This window comes from Calonectris borealis, chromosome 5 (assembly GCF_964195595.1).
Source record: "Calonectris borealis chromosome 5, bCalBor7.hap1.2, whole genome shotgun sequence".
NCBI lineage: Eukaryota > Metazoa > Chordata > Aves > Procellariiformes > Procellariidae > Calonectris > Calonectris borealis.
Window position 1 is genome coordinate 46,754,426 of NC_134316.1, and position 21,947 is coordinate 46,776,372.

The following is a 21,947-nucleotide window of genomic DNA, read 5'->3' on the forward strand; positions in this document are numbered from 1 at the left end:
CTCTCCTGAGCACCACGGGACGCTCACAGCGCGGCATCTGAAAAACAAAAATCCCAACGGATATATTTCAGCACGTTAAAAAAAACAGCACCGAAGGCAGCAGAGGAATTCGGTCAGGACAAGGGAGAGGGCAGCAGTCGAGCTAAAGGAGGGTGCCAGGCAAACGGGTCAGCTCGAAATACAACGCGGCCTTTAAAAGCTCGAGCGATCCGAACGCTTAAAATCCGCGTGAGGACTAATTGACGCGATTCTGAACGCGTCCTTCGCAGAGAAGTAAACGCTCTCGCTGGTGTCGGAAAACGCCTCGTCCCTTCCTTACAGCACCGCTGCCGGGAGATAACCCCGTGAGGCTGCGGGACAAGGGCGCGCCGTAATCGGCATCTACGCTCACGCATCCGCCGCCACAGCTCCAGCCCTGGCGCTGCTGCTGCTGCTGCTGCGCATCTCGCTCGCTTGGCCGATAAAGCTGAAAGTGAAGCGTAAAACTTTGAAGAGTAAAATGAAAAAGAAAGAACAAACCTCAGCAATTCATTTTATGCTAAAAAGGCGTGCGTACGCTTACAGACGTACAACGAGAAGGCTTATACTATAAAAATATCTGATTTTCCTTTTGCGTTAATTGAAATTGCGTAGCTGTGAATTCATACCGTTAAATTATCTACCTCCAAACTACACAGCTATCGTTTGACCAGGGGTTTTGCGTGCGTCACATGACTAGGAGGGACGCCTGGCCAGCTGCGCCGAGACCGATGCTACCCAACTGCCGGGGAAACGCGCCACTGAAAGCGAGGCAGAAATAAAGGACTTCAGAGCGCTCTGCCAAAAGATCGGGAAAAAAACCCGATCAGTTGCCTCTCTTTTTAAACGTTTAGAGCAACTACCTAACTGCTTAAGCACACCTAATAAATTATACGCTACAGCTATTTGGCAGTTGCAGTTTAAACAACGCAAGTCAGTTTGGAAGTTATACAATTTTAACTTTCTTTTTAAAATTTCGTTTACGATAGAAAAATCAGGGAGATAAGAGATCTCCCATACGGTTTTACATTTTTGGGGAGGGGGGGGGGGGGCAGGCGGTGGGGAATATCAAATCCCCGGTGCTGCAATACATCAGGCTACCAAAAAGGACTGGCAGGTTTGCTAACGCTGTTGGCCGTACCCGAGCGTGCGGAGGAACGCGTCTTTACGATCTCTCGACCGTTACACCCGAGAACCAAAGATCAGCCGTACGTCGACTATCGGAAGACGTGCCGCGCTTGGGTCTGTGCAAGGAAATCGACCTACCCCTTTTTTTTTTTTTTCCAGAGAGAGCGCGAAAAGTCTCCTTGCGGATGACTTCTACTGCCGAGCACGTCATCTCTGCAGATCCATTCTGAGGGGAAGTTCGTAAAAGGCGACTCCTTTGAACGAGAAAGATTTCCATTCTGGAAAATCTCTTTCCAACCAAAGTCAAAATTACGCGCTGCAGGTTAGGAAAAAGGACGCGATAGAAGCAGTAACTCACCAAAACCACGTCAGGACTCTCTGTCGCTAGTTACGAGGCTGCTACCGCTTCTCGGGAAAGCCTGGAAAGCGCACCGAAGCGACACCGATTTGTCCCGTGTTGTCCACGCCTCTTCTTTGACCTTGATTGCTTTTAGCGCAGATGTTAGCATCTCAGTAAGGTGTTCGAGTGCTCCTGTAAGGCATTTTAAAAACTGACTGACTGAAAAAGCATACAGCTTTTATCGTGAAAACAAAGCCTGTTTCTCCCGAACATCCCAACTCTTACAAACGGTTCCTTTCCTCTTCTAGTCCAACATTATTTTCACAGCACCCTTTCCTAGCAAGCGCACAGAAACAGAAGACCGTGCTTGCAGGAAGAGAAAACAGACGGAGGGAAGCAAGCTTTGCAGAGGCGTACCACGCTCCAGAACAGACCTCCTTTATTTTTAGTATTTGCGTTAAAATATTTCACGTTAAAAAATCACATAGAAGGAGAGCTGCCTCTCAGTTCCTCGTGTTAACTGTAAAGTCCGTGCTACAAGCACCTTAGGAAAAACGCAGACACATGTCACAGGCCTACCTTGTACTTGCAGACCACTAGGGATCCTTTCCACCTGTCTCGTACTTTCACGGCAGTTGACGTTCTGCTGAGAGGAAAGGAAAAAAAAAAAACAAACAACGTTTAGCACAAAGCTTCCTCTTCTGTGAAGGCTACAACTGAGTGGAGGAGAAAGTATTTGGCATCGTCTTTGGTGCGGTTGTTGAGACAGGCCACTAGAGCTTCTGCATGTTTTAGACAACCGTGCCTTTTTTTTGGCTCATTGGCAGCTTTAGTTTCGCAAGAACTCACTTGCCTAGAAAGAGGAGTGACAGAGAAGGAAAAGAGAGGTCAGGCAGCAAGAGAGCTCTGCAGGCTGCCACCAGTCAACCTCGCACTCTTAAGGAAAAACAAACAACCAACCAAACAACCAAACAAAAAAAAAAAACAAACAAAAAAAACCCCAAAACACACAAACACAAAAAAACCCCACAAAACCCAACAACAAAACAAAACTTTGACGTTGTACCTTTCTTTCCTTTTGGAGCTCGTCCCTGTCTCAGCTGATCGTCTCGTCAGAGCACGAAGTGCAGATGATCCGTATCCCGATGACATCTGCACGCGATGAACACGTGTTCAGAAATAGTCCAGATCTGTAAGACTGGTGTCATTTGCGTGGTTCCAAGCATCATAACTCCATTTTACTGACCAATGCGTTTGTGAGGAAACTAAGTAGCTTTTAAACATAGCCTCTCCTTGGGGAGAAAAATGCGTTAGGGAGCGAAAAAAAGGATGATTCAGAGCTCCCAACCATGACGGAGCAGCGGGAAAACTAATGAAAGCGAAGACCAACAGCAGCAACGCGAAGCGGCATTTGGCTTCAATTCTGATCACGTACTTAAGCGGCTCGCCAAGTCTATGCCTCGATCCTATGAATGACTAGCCCTGTTTTGGAAGGACCAACTTTTTTCCTTCAAAGTCCTAGATTGAAGACTCCGCTGAACAGAATGTGGATGGAGCCACAGGACAACATGCCGTCAACACTCTAATGAAAAAAAAATCAAGTAAAAATCAAGTTGAAGTATCAGTTTCCATCGTGTCTCGTTCATTACGTTTCTAGTAGTACCTGGGTGCTCCAAAATTCACTCTCCTGACACCACGTAGTACTACAAATTACAATTACGCGTGTAAAAATAAAAGGCTATTTCCAACCTGCCCGTAAAATCAGTACGAACAAACAGAAGAGAAACACTTGACCCTAAAGAAGGTCACAGGCAGCTCTTAATTTATCGTAGGCGAAAGCTCATTCTTTTCCCTGAAAGGAAAACGCTCGTAACTACCCAGGGACCGATGCGGGAACGAGGCACGCGCGCTCTGTTCACGGCAACTGTTCATCAGCTTTTCTGCACCGGCACAAATTTGCCTTTTCCCTGGGTTTGACGCGGAGCACCTGCAGCGTCCTTGAACGCGCCAATGTTTCTCCCCGCTCCCCCGGCCCCACACGTGCCGTTACCTGAGCAGCAAGCGGCGTCAACCGCGCAGGATTTTCCTCGCGTGACGCAGAAGGTGACGCTGGGAAAAGAGGAGGCACAAAATGAACCTGTTTGTCACACCCAGCCAACGGTGAAAACCCAGGGAAGGATTCTGCCGTGCGGGGCCGGGCTGTGCACCCCCGGAGCTCCAGCCGGCCGGTTTCGCTCCCCTTTGCCGGGTACCGGGGAGACACCGCCGCCTCGTGCTGCCGCCTGCCCCCCGGGGAGAGCCGGGGGACCCCCACCTCACTTCAGCCCTCGGGAACGGGTCCGGGAGAGACCCTCCACGCAGAGAGAGCGGATCCACGCGTGGCGTGGATTTAATCCCCGAGGGAAGAGGCCGGGCTCCCCGCTGGCAGAAGGACAACTCGCCTCCCTGCCGCTCGGAGCGCCTCGCCGGGGACAGCCCTGCCTGCGCCCGGCTGCTCTTCAGCCGTGCTGGGAGTGCAGTCTGGCCGACGGATGCTCCGGCAAACAGACACTGCAGCGAATCGCAGCTCCCGCTCGTTACAGCTGCTGGTAATTTTGCCTCTGGCTAAGGCATGCCCCAGACAGCAGACACCCCGTCTCGTTCCAGCTCCTGCTTGCTACGGTTCTGGCTAATTGAAGCTCCCGCTCTGCACCGTTGATTTCAGCTCCTTCTCCTTACAAGCTCCAGCTATTTACAACAGCCTGGGCTTTTGACAAGGTCGTAAACCAATCGCCGTCAAAACTCGGCTATTAGGATTAAATATCATAGTTGGACATTGTATAAGCATTAATGAGTTTGTACGACTAATTAGTTAATAACTATTCTAAGCAGTCGACAAGCAAGAGCTGGACTCGAAGAGGGCGTGCGGGGTCTGAAAAGCAGAGACCACCTCTTCCCCCCAGAGACCACCGCAGACGTTGAGTTGGGCCTGGTGCGTGCCGGCCTCCCGCACTTCGGGGTCCAGCAGGACCAGACCCGACCCCTCCCCGGAGAGGGTCCACGCACCCTGCCCACCCCCTGCTTTCCCCCGCAGCCCCCAACGCCCTCCCACCCCCCCGCACAAACGGCCAAACCGGCTTCTGCTTTGGGCCCCCAAACCAGCTCACTTAGCGCCCATTTCTGAGCCCAAAACCCCAGCTGCTGCGCCTCTTCTCAAGTCCCAAAGGTGCCCCCGGGGAGGGCAAGCGCTTGCGTGATGCTTCGGGCAGAAACGGGGCTGAAAGGTCCGATCCCGGTGCCGGGGGAGCAGAGGCGAGCTGGCTGGGACCAGCTTTTGCTCCTGGAACAGCCCTGGGGTGGACCTGTCCCTCCCCTTCAAACGCTCCAGCAGTTTCGGGGGCAGAAGGGCGTTTCTAAGCCCTCTCTCCAGCAGCTCCTCCCTCGACTCGGCCCGCGAAGCCCCCAGTCTGCCTGCAGGGAGGGCTGGGCGGTCCCCGGCCCCACGGGGCGACAGTGGGGACTCGCAGGGAGGATCTGTTTGCACAAAGCGCCTCCCGCCTCCCCCCTCCCGCCCGCCGGCCCGCCCCGGCCCACTGCGCGGCCCCCCTAGGGCACGCAGCCCCCCCCCCCCCAACTCCCCACTCCCCAGATGCTCACAGGCCCTCCCCCGCCTGGAGCCCCCCCAGCCCCTGTCCCCGGAGCCTGCAGAACCGCCCCCCCCCCCCCGCCACAGCCCGGCTCCCCGGGCCCGCGGCCCCTCACACTCACGCTGCGCCGCCGCCTCGGTGCAAAGCCCGCCGCGCGCCCCGTTGAAATACCGTCCGCAACCAATCAGCGCGCGGCTCCACCGGACCGCCCGCGCGAGGCACGCCGGGAGTTGTAGTCGGCGCCCCGGGACCGCGCATGCGCACGGCGCCCCGTTGAAATACCGTCCGCAACCAATGAGCGCGCGTCTCCACTGGGCCGCCCGCGCGAGGCACGCCGGGAGTTGTAGTCGGAGCTCGGGGACCGCGCATGCGCACGGCGCCCGGGGACCGCGCATGCGCACGGCGCCCGGGGACCGCGCATGCGCACGGCGCCCGGGGACCGCGCATGCGCACGGCTCGCAGCCCCTCCCCAGCGTTTGCAAGCACTTCTCAGCCCCAGGACCCCCGGAGCTCACAGCACCCGACCACACCATTTTCCAGCCCCCTGGGAGCCCCCCTCTCAAGTCCCGCCAGGACCCACAGCCCCACTCCCCAGCTCTTGGGGGACCTTGATCTCGATGGTCCGGGAGTCCTCCAGGGGTACTCTCTAGGCCGGACTTTGCTCTCTATGGTCCGGCAGTCCTCCAGGGGTTCTCTCTGGTCCAGCTCCCGTCTCTATGGTCCGGCAGTCCTCCAGGGGTTCTCTCTGGTCCAGCTCCCGTCTCTATGGTCCGGCAGTCCTCCAGGGGTACTCTCTAGGCCGGACTTTGCTCTCTATGGTCCGGCAGTCCTCCAGGGGTACTCTCTAGGCCGGACTTTGCTCTCTATGGTCCGGCAGTCCTCCAGGGGTACTCTCTAGGCCGGACTTTGCTCTCTATGGTCCGGCAGTCCTCCAGGGGTACTCTCTAGGCCGGACTTTGCTCTCTATGGTCCGGCAGTCCTCCAGGGGTACTCTCTAGGCCGGACTTTGCTCTCCATGGTCCGGCAGTCCTCCAGGGGTACTCTCTGGTCCAGCTCCCGTCTCTATGGTCCGGCAGTCCTCCAGGGGTACTCTCTAGGCCAGCCTTTGCTCTCTATGGTCCGGCAGTCCTCCAGGGGTACTCTCTAGGCCGGACTTTGCTCTCTATGGTCCAGGGGTACTCTCTAGGCCGGACTTTGCTCTCTATGGTCCGGCAGTCCTCCAGGGGTACTCTCTAGGCCGGACTTGGCTCTCTGTGGTCCGGAAGTTCCCCACGTGCACTCTCCGCTCCGGACGACCGTCTCGATGGTCCAGAAGTCCTCCAGCTGTACTCTCTAGGCCGGACATTTTCCTCTATGGTGCCGAAGTCCCCCGGGTACATTCTATGCATCTGAACCTCCGTCTCTATGGTCCGGAAGTCCTCCAGGCGTACTCTCTGGCCTGGGAGTCCGCCATCTCTATGGTCCGGGAGTCCTCCAGCTATACTCTCTGGTCTGGACTGGTCTGGTCTCTATGGTCCGGAAGTCCTCCAGCCCCTCTCCCCGACCCCCTAGGGCTCGCAGCCCCCCCCGGCCCCACTCCCCGGCCCCCCCGGGATGCCCAGCCCCACTCCTCGGCCCCCTCGGGGGTCCGCAGCCCCCCCAGTCCCCCTCCCCAGATGCTCACAGGGGGAAAGGAACGGCTCGGCCTCAAGCTCTGCGGGCTGCCTGTGGCCCCTGCAGAGCCCACGATCCTCGGCAGCCCACACGCGGGGCGAAGCTCACAGCCCGAGAAGGAGTCACGGGGGGCCGCCGCTCCTGCCACAACCCTCCTTCCCAGCCTGCTGCTGGAGCACAAGGCACTTGAAAGCAGCAGGAAAGAACAAGGAGGGCCTCGCCAGATGGCAGGAATAACGCGGGGAGCCTAAAGCGTTTAGCCAGGCAGGGCTTGCCACTCACCTTGTGCCGGGGTTGAATCCCAGCCGGCAACTCAGCACCACACAACCGCTCCCTCGCTGCCCCCTCAGCGGGAGGGGGGAGAGAATTGGAAGGGCAAAAGTGAAAACACTCCACTCGTGAGGGAAAGGGGGGAAAAAAAAAAACCCCAAACAACAGAGAGAAAAACCCCAGACAGACAAGCGGTACAAACGAAAGCAAGGGCTCGCCGCCAACCGCCCGATGCCCAGCCAGCCGCAGCCCAGCAGCGGCCCCCCCGCCGACCTCCCCCCCGAGTTTTATTTCCTGACGTCATAGGGCCTGGAACACCCCCTGGGTCCGCCGGGGTCAGCTCTCCCAGCGGTGCCCCCTCCCAGGCCCTCGCGCACCCCCAGCCCGCTCGCCGGCAGGGCGGGGCGAGGAGCAGCACAGCCCCCGGCGCCGTGCAAGCGCTGCGCAGCGGGAACTCACGCAGCCCCGCGTCACCGACGCCGTTTTCAGCACAAACCCAAAACGCAGGAGGAGGGAGAGCGGGGTGGGAGTGGGGGGCGGGGGAGCGGGAGGGGGGTGTCAGAGTTTGGGCGGGGGGCAACGGGCAGGTTGGCGGGGCAGGCAGCACCCCAGGGGTCCGGGCCCCTCAAATGGCCGGTGTTTCACCCCAAAGCTTCCCCAAATCAGGGGGTGTTTTGTTTTTCCATAATATCAAAACCGGGGTTTTTTCCTTTTCCAAAATATTCCGCTTGGAGGTTTTCCAACGCTTTTTCACAACAAAAATTGGCGATTTTTGCTTTTTCGTTTTGTGCATGAAAACGGGGGTTTTTTTGCTTTCCGGCTGCCCAAATCCTGGTGGATTTGGCTTTCCCGGGAGCTCCAAGTTGGGTATTTTTCCCCCCCAAATTGCGGGTTTTCTTTTTCCCCACCCCTTGCAGGCCCCGAATTAGGGGTTTTGTGGTGTTTTTAGGCCACGGCGGCAGGTCCCGCTCTGTGTGCACGGCCCTGCAGGGGAAAGTCCCTGTTGGGGGGACCGGCCCCCAATCAGGATGGGAAAAGACGGAAAAAGAGAACAGGGAAGAGGCAGCTTTTGAAAGCGCTTTCGGATCTTCAACAGAGAGGTGTTTCGGGGGGGTGAAGAGTTTTTAAATCCTTTCTAGAAACAGGGTTTCTTTGCATTTTAAAAACCTTATCTATCATAGACGTTTACGCTTAACGTATTTACACATACCTCTCTCTCTATATATTTAGTGAATGTATTTATGTTTCACTTATACCCCCCTATTTCCCACTCATTATATATAATACCTGCTCAGACTAGATATCTGTCGACTTACGTATTTTGACACTTAAATGTCTTTATAGACTTCTCTATTTACACTTACGTATATTTACACTTATCTCTTTATAGACTTAGATTTCTATTTGCACTTATAGATCATCTCTTAGATTACATATAATGCCTATTTAGGCTCTCTATGTAACACGTAGTAAGTGTAGACAGCGGTATCTATTCAGACTTTTTTCTATTTTCAATTCCTTCATACATAAAATATATCATCCCTTTTGCATTTGGAAGTGCTTTCTTTTTTAATTTATATAGACGGGAGTTCTTTTTGTATTTTAAAACCCTATATACGTCTTCCGAATTTTTTTATGCTCTAAAATCCTTTAGATAATAGGGCAGATATAGGTTCCTATTTTGAAATCCTTGTATACATATAAAGGAATATTATTTTTCAATGTATAGAACAAGGAGAGATTTTTCTCTATTTCGAGGCCTCACAGATAGATTTACAGTTTTTAAAAATTTTTGAACCCCCCCAGGAATTATCAGGCACTTTTGGGCTGTGACCCCCTTTTTGGGGGGGGGGGGGGACACGACACCCCCATGACCCCCCATTCCCCACTCACCTGCTCCTCCACGGCATCATCAGCCCGCCGGTGATGTTGGGGTGCCCCAAATGACATCATCGCCCCTCCAGGCCCCCAACCCCCCCCTTTTTATTCAGCCCCCAAAAAGGCACAACAGGAGGGAAACGGCCCCAACCGGCAGCTCGTTACTTTAATAATGCCGTTGGCGTATGTACGCACGCACCCCCGCCAAAAAGGGGGGCTCTGCTAGAAAGATAAAGGAGGGGCGGCCCCCCCAAATGCTTGCAGCACCCCCTCAGCCCCCGTCCCGCAGGCTGGCAGCCGGCCCCTTACCCTCAGCACGCCCAACGACCGGCAGGCAAACCCGGGCCGGGGGTCTCTCCTGAGCACCACGGGACGCTCACAGCGCGGCATCTGAAAAACAAAAATCCCAACGGATATATTTCAGCACGTTAAAAAAAACAGCACCGAAGGCAGCAGAGGAATTCGGTCAGGACAAGGGAGAGGGCAGCAGTCGAGCTAAAGGAGGGTGCCAGGCAAACGGGTCAGCTCGAAATACAACGCGGCCTTTAAAAGCTCGAGCGATCCGAACGCTTAAAATCCGCGTGAGGACTAATTGACGCGATTCTGAACGCGTCCTTCGCAGAGAAGTAAACGCTCTCGCTGGTGTCGGAAAACGCCTCGTCCCTTCCTTACAGCACCGCTGCCGGGAGATAACCCCGTGAGGCTGCGGGACAAGGGCGCGCCGTAATCGGCATCTACGCTCACGCATCCGCCGCCACAGCTCCAGCCCTGGCGCTGCTGCTGCTGCTGCTGCTGCGCATCTCGCTCGCTTGGCCGATAAAGCTGAAAGTGAAGCGTAAAACTTTGAAGAGTAAAATGAAAAAGAAAGAACAAACCTCAGCAATTCATTTTATGCTAAAAAGGCGTGCGTACGCTTACAGACGTACAACGAGAAGGCTTATACTATAAAAATATCTGATTTTCCTTTTGCGTTAATTGAAATTGCGTAGCTGTGAATTCATACCGTTAAATTATCTACCTCCAAACTACACAGCTATCGTTTGACCAGGGGTTTTGCGTGCGTCACATGACTAGGAGGGACGCCTGGCCAGCTGCGCCGAGACCGATGCTACCCAACTGCCGGGGAAACGCGCCACTGAAAGCGAGGCAGAAATAAAGGACTTCAGAGCGCTCTGCCAAAAGATCGGGAAAAAAACCCGATCAGTTGCCTCTCTTTTTAAACGTTTAGAGCAACTACCTAACTGCTTAAGCACACCTAATAAATTATACGCTACAGCTATTTGGCAGTTGCAGTTTAAACAACGCAAGTCAGTTTGGAAGTTATACAATTTTAACTTTCTTTTTAAAATTTCGTTTACGATAGAAAAATCAGGGAGATAAGAGATCTCCCATACGGTTTTACATTTTTGGGGAGGGGGGGGGGGGGCAGGCGGTGGGGAATATCAAATCCCCGGTGCTGCAATACATCAGGCTACCAAAAAGGACTGGCAGGTTTGCTAACGCTGTTGGCCGTACCCGAGCGTGCGGAGGAACGCGTCTTTACGATCTCTCGACCGTTACACCCGAGAACCAAAGATCAGCCGTACGTCGACTATCGGAAGACGTGCCGCGCTTGGGTCTGTGCAAGGAAATCGACCTACCCCTTTTTTTTTTTTTTCCAGAGAGAGCGCGAAAAGTCTCCTTGCGGATGACTTCTACTGCCGAGCACGTCATCTCTGCAGATCCATTCTGAGGGGAAGTTCGTAAAAGGCGACTCCTTTGAACGAGAAAGATTTCCATTCTGGAAAATCTCTTTCCAACCAAAGTCAAAATTACGCGCTGCAGGTTAGGAAAAAGGACGCGATAGAAGCAGTAACTCACCAAAACCACGTCAGGACTCTCTGTCGCTAGTTACGAGGCTGCTACCGCTTCTCGGGAAAGCCTGGAAAGCGCACCGAAGCGACACCGATTTGTCCCGTGTTGTCCACGCCTCTTCTTTGACCTTGATTGCTTTTAGCGCAGATGTTAGCATCTCAGTAAGGTGTTCGAGTGCTCCTGTAAGGCATTTTAAAAACTGACTGACTGAAAAAGCATACAGCTTTTATCGTGAAAACAAAGCCTGTTTCTCCCGAACATCCCAACTCTTACAAACGGTTCCTTTCCTCTTCTAGTCCAACATTATTTTCACAGCACCCTTTCCTAGCAAGCGCACAGAAACAGAAGACCGTGCTTGCAGGAAGAGAAAACAGACGGAGGGAAGCAAGCTTTGCAGAGGCGTACCACGCTCCAGAACAGACCTCCTTTATTTTTAGTATTTGCGTTAAAATATTTCACGTTAAAAAATCACATAGAAGGAGAGCTGCCTCTCAGTTCCTCGTGTTAACTGTAAAGTCCGTGCTACAAGCACCTTAGGAAAAACGCAGACACATGTCACAGGCCTACCTTGTACTTGCAGACCACTAGGGATCCTTTCCACCTGTCTCGTACTTTCACGGCAGTTGACGTTCTGCTGAGAGGAAAGGAAAAAAAAAAAACAAACAACGTTTAGCACAAAGCTTCCTCTTCTGTGAAGGCTACAACTGAGTGGAGGAGAAAGTATTTGGCATCGTCTTTGGTGCGGTTGTTGAGACAGGCCACTAGAGCTTCTGCATGTTTTAGACAACCGTGCCTTTTTTTTGGCTCATTGGCAGCTTTAGTTTCGCAAGAACTCACTTGCCTAGAAAGAGGAGTGACAGAGAAGGAAAAGAGAGGTCAGGCAGCAAGAGAGCTCTGCAGGCTGCCACCAGTCAACCTCGCACTCTTAAGGAAAAACAAACAACCAACCAAACAACCAAACAAAAAAAAAAAACAAACAAAAAAAACCCCAAAACACACAAACACAAAAAAACCCCACAAAACCCAACAACAAAACAAAACTTTGACGTTGTACCTTTCTTTCCTTTTGGAGCTCGTCCCTGTCTCAGCTGATCGTCTCGTCAGAGCACGAAGTGCAGATGATCCGTATCCCGATGACATCTGCACGCGATGAACACGTGTTCAGAAATAGTCCAGATCTGTAAGACTGGTGTCATTTGTGTGGTTCCAAGCATCATAACTCCATTTTACTGACCAATGCGTTTGTGAGGAAACTAAGTAGCTTTTAAACATAGCCTCTCCTTGGGGAGAAAAATGCGTTAGGGAGCGAAAAAAAGGATGATTCAGAGCTCCCAACCATGACGGAGCAGCGGGAAAACTAATGAAAGCGAAGACCAACAGCAGCAACGCGAAGCGGCATTTGGCTTCAATTCTGATCACGTACTTAAGCGGCTCGCCAAGTCTATGCCTCGATCCTATGAATGACTAGCCCTGTTTTGGAAGGACCAACTTTTTTCCTTCAAAGTCCTAGATTGAAGACTCCGCTGAACAGAATGTGGATGGAGCCACAGGACAACATGCCGTCAACACTCTAATGAAAAAAAAATCAAGTAAAAATCAAGTTGAAGTATCAGTTTCCATCGTGTCTCGTTCATTACGTTTCTAGTAGTACCTGGGTGCTCCAAAATTCACTCTCCTGACACCACGTAGTACTACAAATTACAATTACGCGTGTAAAAATAAAAGGCTATTTCCAACCTGCCCGTAAAATCAGTACGAACAAACAGAAGAGAAACACTTGACCCTAAAGAAGGTCACAGGCAGCTCTTAATTTATCGTAGGCGAAAGCTCATTCTTTTCCCTGAAAGGAAAACGCTCGTAACTACCCAGGGACCGATGCGGGAACGAGGCACGCGCGCTCTGTTCACGGCAACTGTTCATCAGCTTTTCTGCACCGGCACAAATTTGCCTTTTCCCTGGGTTTGACGCGGAGCACCTGCAGCGTCCTTGAACGCGCCAATGTTTCTCCCCGCTCCCCCGGCCCCCCACGTGCCGTTACCTGAGCAGCAAGCGGCGTCAACCGCGCAGGATTTTCCTCGCGTGACGCAGAAGGTGACGCTGGGAAAAGAGGAGGCACAAAATGAACCTGTTTGTCACACCCAGCCAACGGTGAAAACCCAGGGAAGGATTCTGCCGTGCGGGGCCGGGCTGTGCACCCCCGGAGCTCCAGCCGGCCGGTTTCGCTCCCCTTTGCCGGGTACCGGGGAGACACCGCCGCCTCGTGCTGCCGCCTGCCCCCCGGGGAGAGCCGGGGGACCCCCACCTCACTTCAGCCCTCGGGAACGGGTCCGGGAGAGACCCTCCACGCAGAGAGAGCGGATCCACGCGTGGCGTGGATTTAATCCCCGAGGGAAGAGGCCGGGCTCCCCGCTGGCAGAAGGACAACTCGCCTCCCTGCCGCTCGGAGCGCCTCGCCGGGGACAGCCCTGCCTGCGCCCGGCTGCTCTTCAGCCGTGCTGGGAGTGCAGTCTGGCCGACGGATGCTCCGGCAAACAGACACTGCAGCGAATCGCAGCTCCCGCTCGTTACAGCTGCTGGTAATTTTGCCTCTGGCTAAGGCATGCCCCAGACAGCAGACACCCCGTCTCGTTCCAGCTCCTGCTTGCTACGGTTCTGGCTAATTGAAGCTCCCGCTCTGCACCGTTGATTTCAGCTCCTTCTCCTTACAAGCTCCAGCTATTTACAACAGCCTGGGCTTTTGACAAGGTCGTAAACCAATCGCCGTCAAAACTCGGCTATTAGGATTAAATATCATAGTTGGACATTGTATAAGCATTAATGAGTTTGTACGACTAATTAGTTAATAACTATTCTAAGCAGTCGACAAGCAAGAGCTGGACTCGAAGAGGGCGTGCGGGGTCTGAAAAGCAGAGACCACCTCTTCCCCCCAGAGACCACCGCAGACGTTGAGTTGGGCCTGGTGCGTGCCGGCCTCCCGCACTTCGGGGTCCAGCAGGACCAGACCCGACCCCTCCCCGGAGAGGGTCCACGCACCCTGCCCACCCCCTGCTTTCCCCCGCAGCCCCCAACGCCCTCCCACCCCCCCGCACAAACGGCCAAACCGGCTTCTGCTTTGGGCCCCCAAACCAGCTCACTTAGCGCCCATTTCTGAGCCCAAAACCCCAGCTGCTGCGCCTCTTCTCAAGTCCCAAAGGTGCCCCCGGGGAGGGCAAGCGCTTGCGTGATGCTTCGGGCAGAAACGGGGCTGAAAGGTCCGATCCCGGTGCCGGGGGAGCAGAGGCGAGCTGGCTGGGACCAGCTTTTGCTCCTGGAACAGCCCTGGGGTGGACCTGTCCCTCCCCTTCAAACGCTCCAGCAGTTTCGGGGGCAGAAGGGCGTTTCTAAGCCCTCTCTCCAGCAGCTCCTCCCTCGACTCGGCCCGCGAAGCCCCCAGTCTGCCTGCAGGGAGGGCTGGGCGGTCCCCGGCCCCACGGGGCGACAGTGGGGACTCGCAGGGAGGATCTGTTTGCACAAAGCGCCCCCCCCCTCCCGCCCGCCGGCCCGCCCCCCCCCCGCCCCGCCCCGGCCCACTGCGCGGCCCCCCTAGGGCACGCAGCTCCCCCCCCCCCAACTCCCCACTCCCCAGATGCTCACAGGCCCTCCCCCGCCTGGAGCCCCCCCAGCCCCTGTCCCCGGAGCCTGCAGAACCGCCCCCCCCCCCGCCACAGCCCGGCTCCCCGGGCCCGCGGCTCCTCACACTCACGCTGCGCCGCCGCCTCGGTGCAAAGCCCGCCGCGCGCCCCGTTGAAATACCGTCCGCAACCAATCAGCGCGCGGCTCCACCGGACCGCCCGCGCGAGGCACGCCGGGAGTTGTAGTCGGCGCCCCGGGACCGCGCATGCGCACGGCGCCCGGGGACCGCGCATGCGCACGGCGCCCGGGGACCGCGCATGCGCACGGCGCCCGGGGACCGCGCATGCGCACGGCGCCCCGGGACCGCGCATGCGCACGGCGCCCCGGGACCGCGCATGCGCACGGCGCCCCGGGACCGCGCATGCGCACGGCGCCCCGGGACCGCGCATGCGCACGGCGCCCCGGGACCGCGCATGCGCACGGCGCCCCGGGACCGCGCATGCGCACGGCGCCCCGGGACCGCGCATGCGCACGGCGCCCCGGGACCGCGCATGCGCACGGCGCCCCGGGACCGCGCATGCGCACGGCGCCCCGGGACCGCGCATGCGCACGGCGCCCCGGGACCGCGCATGCGCACGGCGCCCCGGGACCGCGCATGCGCACGGCGCCCCGGGACCGCGCATGCGCACGGCGCCCCGGGACCGCGCATGCGCACGGCTCGCAGCCCCTCCCCAGCGTTTGCAAGCACTTCTCAGCCCCAGGACCCCCGGAGCTCACAGCACCCGACCACACCATTTTCCAGCCCCCTGGGAGCCCCACTCTCAAGTCCCGCCAGGACCCACAGCCCCACTCCCCAGCTCTTGGGGGACCTTGATCTCGATGGTCCGGGAGTCCTCCAGGGGTACTCTCTAGGCCGGTTTGCTCTCTATGGTCCGGCAGTCCTCCAGGGGTTCTCTCTGGTCCAGCTCCCGTCTCTATGGTCCGGCAGTCCTCCAGGGGTACTCTCTAGGCCGGACTTTGCTCTCTATGGTCCGGCAGTCCTCCAGGGGTACTCTCTAGGCCGGACTTTGCTCTCTATGGTCCGGCAGTCCTCCAGGGGTACTCTCTAGGCCGGACTTTGCTCTCCATGGTCCGGCAGTCCTCCAGGGGTACTCTCTGGTCCAGCTCCCGTCTCTATGGTCCGGCAGTCCTCCAGGGGTACTCTCTAGGCCAGCCTTTGCTCTCTATGGTCCGGCAGTCCTCCAGGGGTGCTCTCTAGGCCGGACTTTGCTCTCTATGGTCCGGCAGTCCTCCAGGGGTACTCTCTAGGCCGGACTTGGCTCTCTGTGGTCCGGAAGTTCCCCACGTGCACTCTCCGCTCCGGACGACCGTCTCGATGGTCCAGAAGTCCTCCAGCTGTACTCTCTAGGCCGGACATTTTCCTCTATGGTGCCGAAGTCCCCCGGGTACATTCTATGCATCTGAACCTCCGTCTCTATGGTCCGGAAGTCCTCCAGGCGTACTCTCTGGTCTGGGAGTCCGCCATCTCTATGGTCCGGGAGTCCTCCAGCTATACTCTCTGGTCTGGACTGGTCTGGTCTCTATGGTCCGGAAGTCCTCCAGCCCCTCTCCCCGACCCCCTAGGGCTCGCAGCCCCCCCCGGCCCCACTCCCCGGCCCCCCCGGGATGCCCAGCCCCACTCCTCGGCCCCCTCGGGGGTCCGCAGCCCCCCCAGTCCCCCTCCCCAGATGCTCACAGGGGGAAAGGAACGGCTCGGCCTCAAGCTCTGCGGGCTGCCTGTGGCCCCTGCAGAGCCCACGATCCTCGGCAGCCCACACGCGGGGCGAAGCTCACAGCCCGAGAAGGAGTCACGGGGGGCCGCCGCTCCTGCCACAACCCTCCTTCCCAGCCTGCTGCTGGAGCACAAGGCACTTGAAAGCAGCAGGAAAGAACAAGGAGGGCCTCGCCAGATGGCAGGAATAACGCGGGGAGCCTAAAGCGTTTAGCCAGGCAGGGCTTGCCACTCACCTTGTGCCGGGGTTGAATCCCAGCCGGCAACTCAGCACCACACAACCGCTCCCTCGCTGCCCCCTCAGCGGGAGGGGGGAGAGAATTGGAAGGGCAAAAGTGAAAACACTCCACTCGTGAGGGAAAGGGGGGAAAAAAAAAAACCCCAAACAACAGAGAGAAAAACCCCAGACAGACAAGCGGTACAAACGAAAGCAAGGGCTCGCCGCCAACCGCCCGATGCCCGCCCAGCCAGCCGCAGCCCAGCAGCGGCCCCCCCGCCAACCGCCCCCCCGAGTTTTATTTCCTGACGTCATAGGGCCTGGAACACCCCCTGGGTCCGCCGGGGTCAGCTCTCCCAGCGGTGCCCCCTCCCAGGCCCTCGCGCACCCCCAGCCCGCTCGCCGGCAGGGCGGGGCGAGGAGCAGCACAGCCCCCGGCGCCGTGCAAGCGCTGCGCAGCGGGAACTCACGCAGCCCCGCGTCACCCACGCCGTTCTCAGCACAAACCCAAAACGCAGGAGGAGGGAGAGCGGGGTGGGAGTGGGGGGCGGGGGAGCGGGAGGGGGTGTCAGAGTTTGGGCGGGGGGCAACGGGCAGGTTGGCGGGGCAGGCAGCACCCCAGGGGTCCGGGCCCCTCAAATGGCCGGTGTTTCACCCCAAAGCTTCCCCAAATCGGGGGGTGTTTTGTTTTTCCATAATATCAAAACCGGGGTTTTTTCCTTTTCCAAAATATTCCGCTTGGAGGTTTTCCAACGCTTTTTCACAACAAAAATTGGCGATTTTTGCTTTTTCGTTTTGTGCATGAAAACGGGGGTTTTTTTGCTTTCCGGCTGCCCAAATCCTGGTGGATTTGGCTTTCCCGGGAGCTCCAAGTTGGGTATTTTTCCCCCCCCGATTGCGGGTTTTCTCTTTCCCCACCCCTTGCAGGCCCCGAATCAGGGGGTTTGTGGTGTTTTTAGGCCACGGCGGCAGGTCCCGCTCTGTGTGCACGGCCCTGCAGGGGAAAGTCCCTGTTGGGGGAACTGGCCCCCGATCAGGATGGGAAAAGGCGGAAAAGGAGAACAGGGAAGAGGCAGCTTTTGAAAGCGCTTTTGTATCTTCAATAGAGAGGGGTTTCGGGGGGGGTGGGGGGGTGAAGAGTTTTTAAATCCTTTCTAGAAACAGGGTTTCTTTGCATTTTAAAAACCTTATCTATCATAGACGTTTACGCTTAACGTATTTACACATACCTCTACACATATATTTAGTGAATATATTTGTTTCACTTATACCCCCCCATTTCCCCCTTATTCTATATCATACCTGCTCAGGCTATACATCTGTCGACTTACCTATTTTGACACTTAAATGTCTTTATAGACTTCTCTATTTACACTTACATCTATTTACACCCATCTCTTTATAGACTTAGATTTTAGACTTAGACATCTATTTACACTTACAGATCATCTCTTAGATTACGTATAATGCCTATTTAGGCTCTCTGCGTAACACGTAGTAAGTGTAGACAGCGGTATCTATTCAGACTTTTTTCTATTTTCAATTCCTTCATACATAAAATATATCATCCTTTTTGCATTTGGAAGTGCTTTCTTTTTTAATTTATATAGACGGGAGTTCTTTTTGTATTTTAAAACCCTATATACGTCTTTCGAATTTTTTTCTACTCTAAAATCCTTTATATAATAGGGCAGATATAGGTTCTTATGTTGCAATCCTTTTATACGTATAAAGGAATATTATTTTCCAATATATAGAACGAGGAGAGATTTTTCTCTATTTCGAGGCCTCACAGATAGATTTACAGTTTTTAAAAATTTTTGAACCCCCCCAAGGAATTATCAGGCACTTTTGGGCTGTGACCCCCTTTTTGGGGGGGACCCCCCCCATGACCCCCCATTCCCCACTCACCTGCTCCTCCACGGCATCATCAGCCCGCCGGTGATGTTGGGGTGCCCCAAATGACATCATCACCCCTCCAGGCCCCCAACCCCCCCTTTTTATTCAGCCCCCAAAAAGGCACAACAGGAGGGAAACGGCCCCAACCGGCGGCTCGTTACGTTAATAATGCCATTGACGTACGTACGCACGCGCCCCCGCCAAAAAGGGGGGCTCTGCTAGAAAGATAAAGGAGGGGCGGCCCCCCCAAACGCTTGCAGCCCCCCCCAGGCCCCGTCCCGCAGGCTGGCAGCCGGCCCCTTACCCTCAGCACGCCCAACGACCGGCAGGCAAACCCGGGCCGGGGGTCTCTCCTGAGCACCACGGGACGCTCACAGCGAGGCACCTGAAAAACAAAAATCCCAACGGATATTTCAGCACGTTAAAAAAAACAGCACCGAAGGCAGCAGAGGAATTCGGTCAGGACAAGGGAGAGGGCAGCAGTCGAGCTAAAGGAGGGTGCCGGGCAAACGGTTCAGCTCGAAATACAACGCGGCCTTTAAAAGCTCGAGCGATCCGAACGCTTAAAATCCGCGTGAGGACTAACTGACGCGATTCTGAACGCGTCCTTCGCAGAGAAGTAAAGGCTCTCGCTGGTGTCGGAAAACGCCTCGTCCCTTCCTTACAGCACCGCTGCCGGGAGATAACCCCGTGAGGCTGCGGGACAAGGGCGCGCCGTAATCGGCATCTACGCTCACGGATCCGCCGCCACAGCTCCAGCCCTGGCGCTGCTGCTGCTGCTGCTGCTGCTGCTGCGCATCTCGCTCGCTTGGCCGATAAAGCTGAAAGTGAAGCGTAAAACTTTGAAGAGTAAAATGAAAAAGAAAGAACGAATCTCAGCAATTCATTTTACGTAAACATACGCGCACCTTTTTAGCATACGTACAACGAGAAGGCTTATACCATAAAAAAATTTGATTTTCCTTTTGCGTTAATTGAAATTGCGTAGCTGTGAATTCATGCCGTTAAATTATCTACCTCCAAACTACACAGCTATCGTTTGACCAGGGGTTTTGCGTGCGTTACGTGACTAGGAGCGGCGCCGAGACCGATGCTACCGAACGGCCGGGGAAAGGCGCCGTCGAAAGCGAGGCAGAAATAAAGGACTTCAGAGCACTCTGCCAAAAGATCGGGAAAAAAGCCCGTAACGTTCAGTTGCCTCTCTTTTTAAACGTTTAGAGCAACTACCCAACTGCTTAAGCACACCTAATAAATTATACGCTACAGCTATTTGGCAGTTGCAGTTTAAACAACGCAAGTCAGTTTGGAAATCAGACAATTTTAACTTTCTTTTTAAAATCTCATTTACGATAGAAAAATCAGTGAGATAAGAGATCTCCCGTACGGTTTTACTTTTTTTTGAGGGGGGAGGGAGGGGAGGGCAGGCGGTGGGGAATATCAAATCCCCGGTGCTGCAATACATCAGGCTACCAAAAAGGACTGGCAGGTTTGCTAACGCTGTCGGCCGTAGCCGAGCGTGCGGAGGAACGCGTCTTTACGATCTCTCGACCGTTACACCCGAGAACCAAAGATCAGCCGTACGTCGACTATCGGAAGACGTGCTGCGCTTGGGTCTGTGCAAGGAAATCGGCTTACCCCCCCTTTTTTTTTTCCCAGAGAGAGTGAAAAGTCTCCTTGCGGATGACTTCTACTGCCGAGCACGTCATCTCCGAAGATCCATTCTGATGGGAAGTTCGTAAAAGGCGACTCCTTTGAACGAGAAACATTTCCATTCTGGAAAATCTCTTTCCAACCAAAGTCAAAATTACGCGCTGCAGGTTAAGGAAAAAGGACGCGATAGAAGCAGTAACTCACCAAAACCACGTCAGGACTCTCTGTCGCTAGTTACGAGGCTGCTACCGCTTCTCGGGAAAGCCTGGAAAACGCACCGAAGCGACGCCGATTTGTCCCGTGTTGTCCACGCCGCTTCTTTGACCTTGATTGCTTTTAGCACAGGTGCTAGCATCGCAGTAAGCTGTTCGAGTGCTCCTGTAAGGCATTTTAAACACTGACTGACTGACAAAGCATAAAGCTTTTATCGTGAAAACAAAGCCTGTTTCTCCCGAACGTCCCAACTCTTACAAACGGTTCCTTTCCTCTCCTAGTCCAACATTATTTTCACAGCACCCTTTCCTAGCAAGCGCACAGAAACAGAAGACCGTGCTTGCAGGAAGAGAAAACAGACGGAGGGCAGCAAGCTTTGCAGAGGCGTACCACGCTCCAGAACAGACCTCCTTTATTTTTAGTATTTGCGTTAAAATATTTCACGTTAAAAAAATCACATAGAAGGAGAGTTGCCACGTTCTTCGTGTTAACTGTAAAGTCCGTGCTACGAGCACCTTAGGAAAAACGCAGACACATATCACAGGCCTACCTTGTACTTGCAGACCACTATGGATCCTTTCCATCTGTCTCGTACTTTCACGGCAGTTGACGTTCTGCTGAGAGGAAAGGAAAAAAAAAAACAAACAACGTTTAGCACGAAGCTTCCTTTGCTGTGAAGAGAACAACCGAGTGGAGGAGAAAGTCTTTTGCACCACCTTTGGTGCAGTTGTTGAGACAGGCCACTAGAGCTTCTGCACGTTTGAGACAACCGTGCCTTTTTTTTGGCTCATCGGCAGCTTTAGTTTCGCTAGAACTCACTTTCCTAGAGACGCGCAGGTGACGGGCACAGGTACCTACGTACGTTTTCTCGAGCCTAAGCAGAGCCGCGATTTCCTCACCCGATCCGTCCCAAGTGGAGTATTTTTGTTAAAGAGTACGGCAACCCGTCCGTCCTCGCAAACTCGCTGCGAAAGAGGAATCCTTTTTTCCAGGCCGTTTCTCCAAACAGTCGAGATCTTTGAAAACCGCAGTTGCTTTCAAACGAGCCATTTGGAGCACGTTGCCAAACAACGCTCGGCAGTAAGACTTTGACGTGCTTGACACACACAAATCTGGGGTAACTCGCTACTTGCTTCCTGTCGTCGTTGTTCTTCCTTCAGAAATTCTACTCGTAGCCAAGTTATTCGCTACCGGTTCAAGCGTTTACCTTCCAGCTATTACCAGCGCGTTTACGCAGGCGAGGAACTAAATCGCTCTTCTAAAACTACCCGAGTGAAAATTACAGCCGCGAAAGAGGAGTGACAGAGAAGGAAAGGAGGGGCCAGGCAGCAAGAGAGCTCTGCAGGCTGCCACCAGTCAACGTCGCGCTCAAAAAAAAAAAAAAAAAAACCAAAAAAACCCCCCAAAAAACCCCAAAACACACAAACACAAAAAAAACCCACAAAAACCAACAACAAAACAGAACCTTGACGTTGTAGCTTTTTTTTCTTTTGGAGCTCGTCCCTGTCTCAGCTGATCGTCTCGTCAGAGCACGAAGTGCAGATGATCCGTATCCCGATGACATCTGCACGCGATGAACACGTGTTCAGAAATAGTCCAGATCTGTAAGACTGGTGTCATTTGCGTGGTTTTAATAATCGTAACTCCGCTTTATCGACCGATGCATTTGTGAGGAAACTAAGTAGCTTTTAAACGTAGCCTCTCCTTGGGGAGAAAAACGCGTTAGGGAGTGGAAAAAAGGATGATTCAGAGCTCCCAACCGTGACGGAGCAGCGGGGAAATTCACGAAAGCGAAGACCAACAGCAGCAACGTGAAGC

General features: G+C 54.8%; 1 long non-coding RNA gene across 1 annotated transcript; it reads right to left on the reverse strand.

The window, feature by feature from the left end:
- Positions 1 to 372: 372 nt before the first annotated feature.
- On the reverse strand, positions 373 to 14,584 carry LOC142083135 (uncharacterized). Its single transcript, XR_012673977.1, has 9 exons — positions 14,510 to 14,584; positions 11,822 to 12,864; positions 11,335 to 11,398; positions 10,774 to 10,947; positions 10,554 to 10,669; positions 3,537 to 3,595; positions 2,066 to 3,068; positions 1,160 to 1,678; positions 373 to 760 (listed from the first exon to the last, which is right to left on the reverse strand). It is a non-coding gene; the product is annotated as an uncharacterized LOC142083135 (long non-coding RNA).
- Positions 14,585 to 21,947: the final 7,363 nt, after the last annotated feature.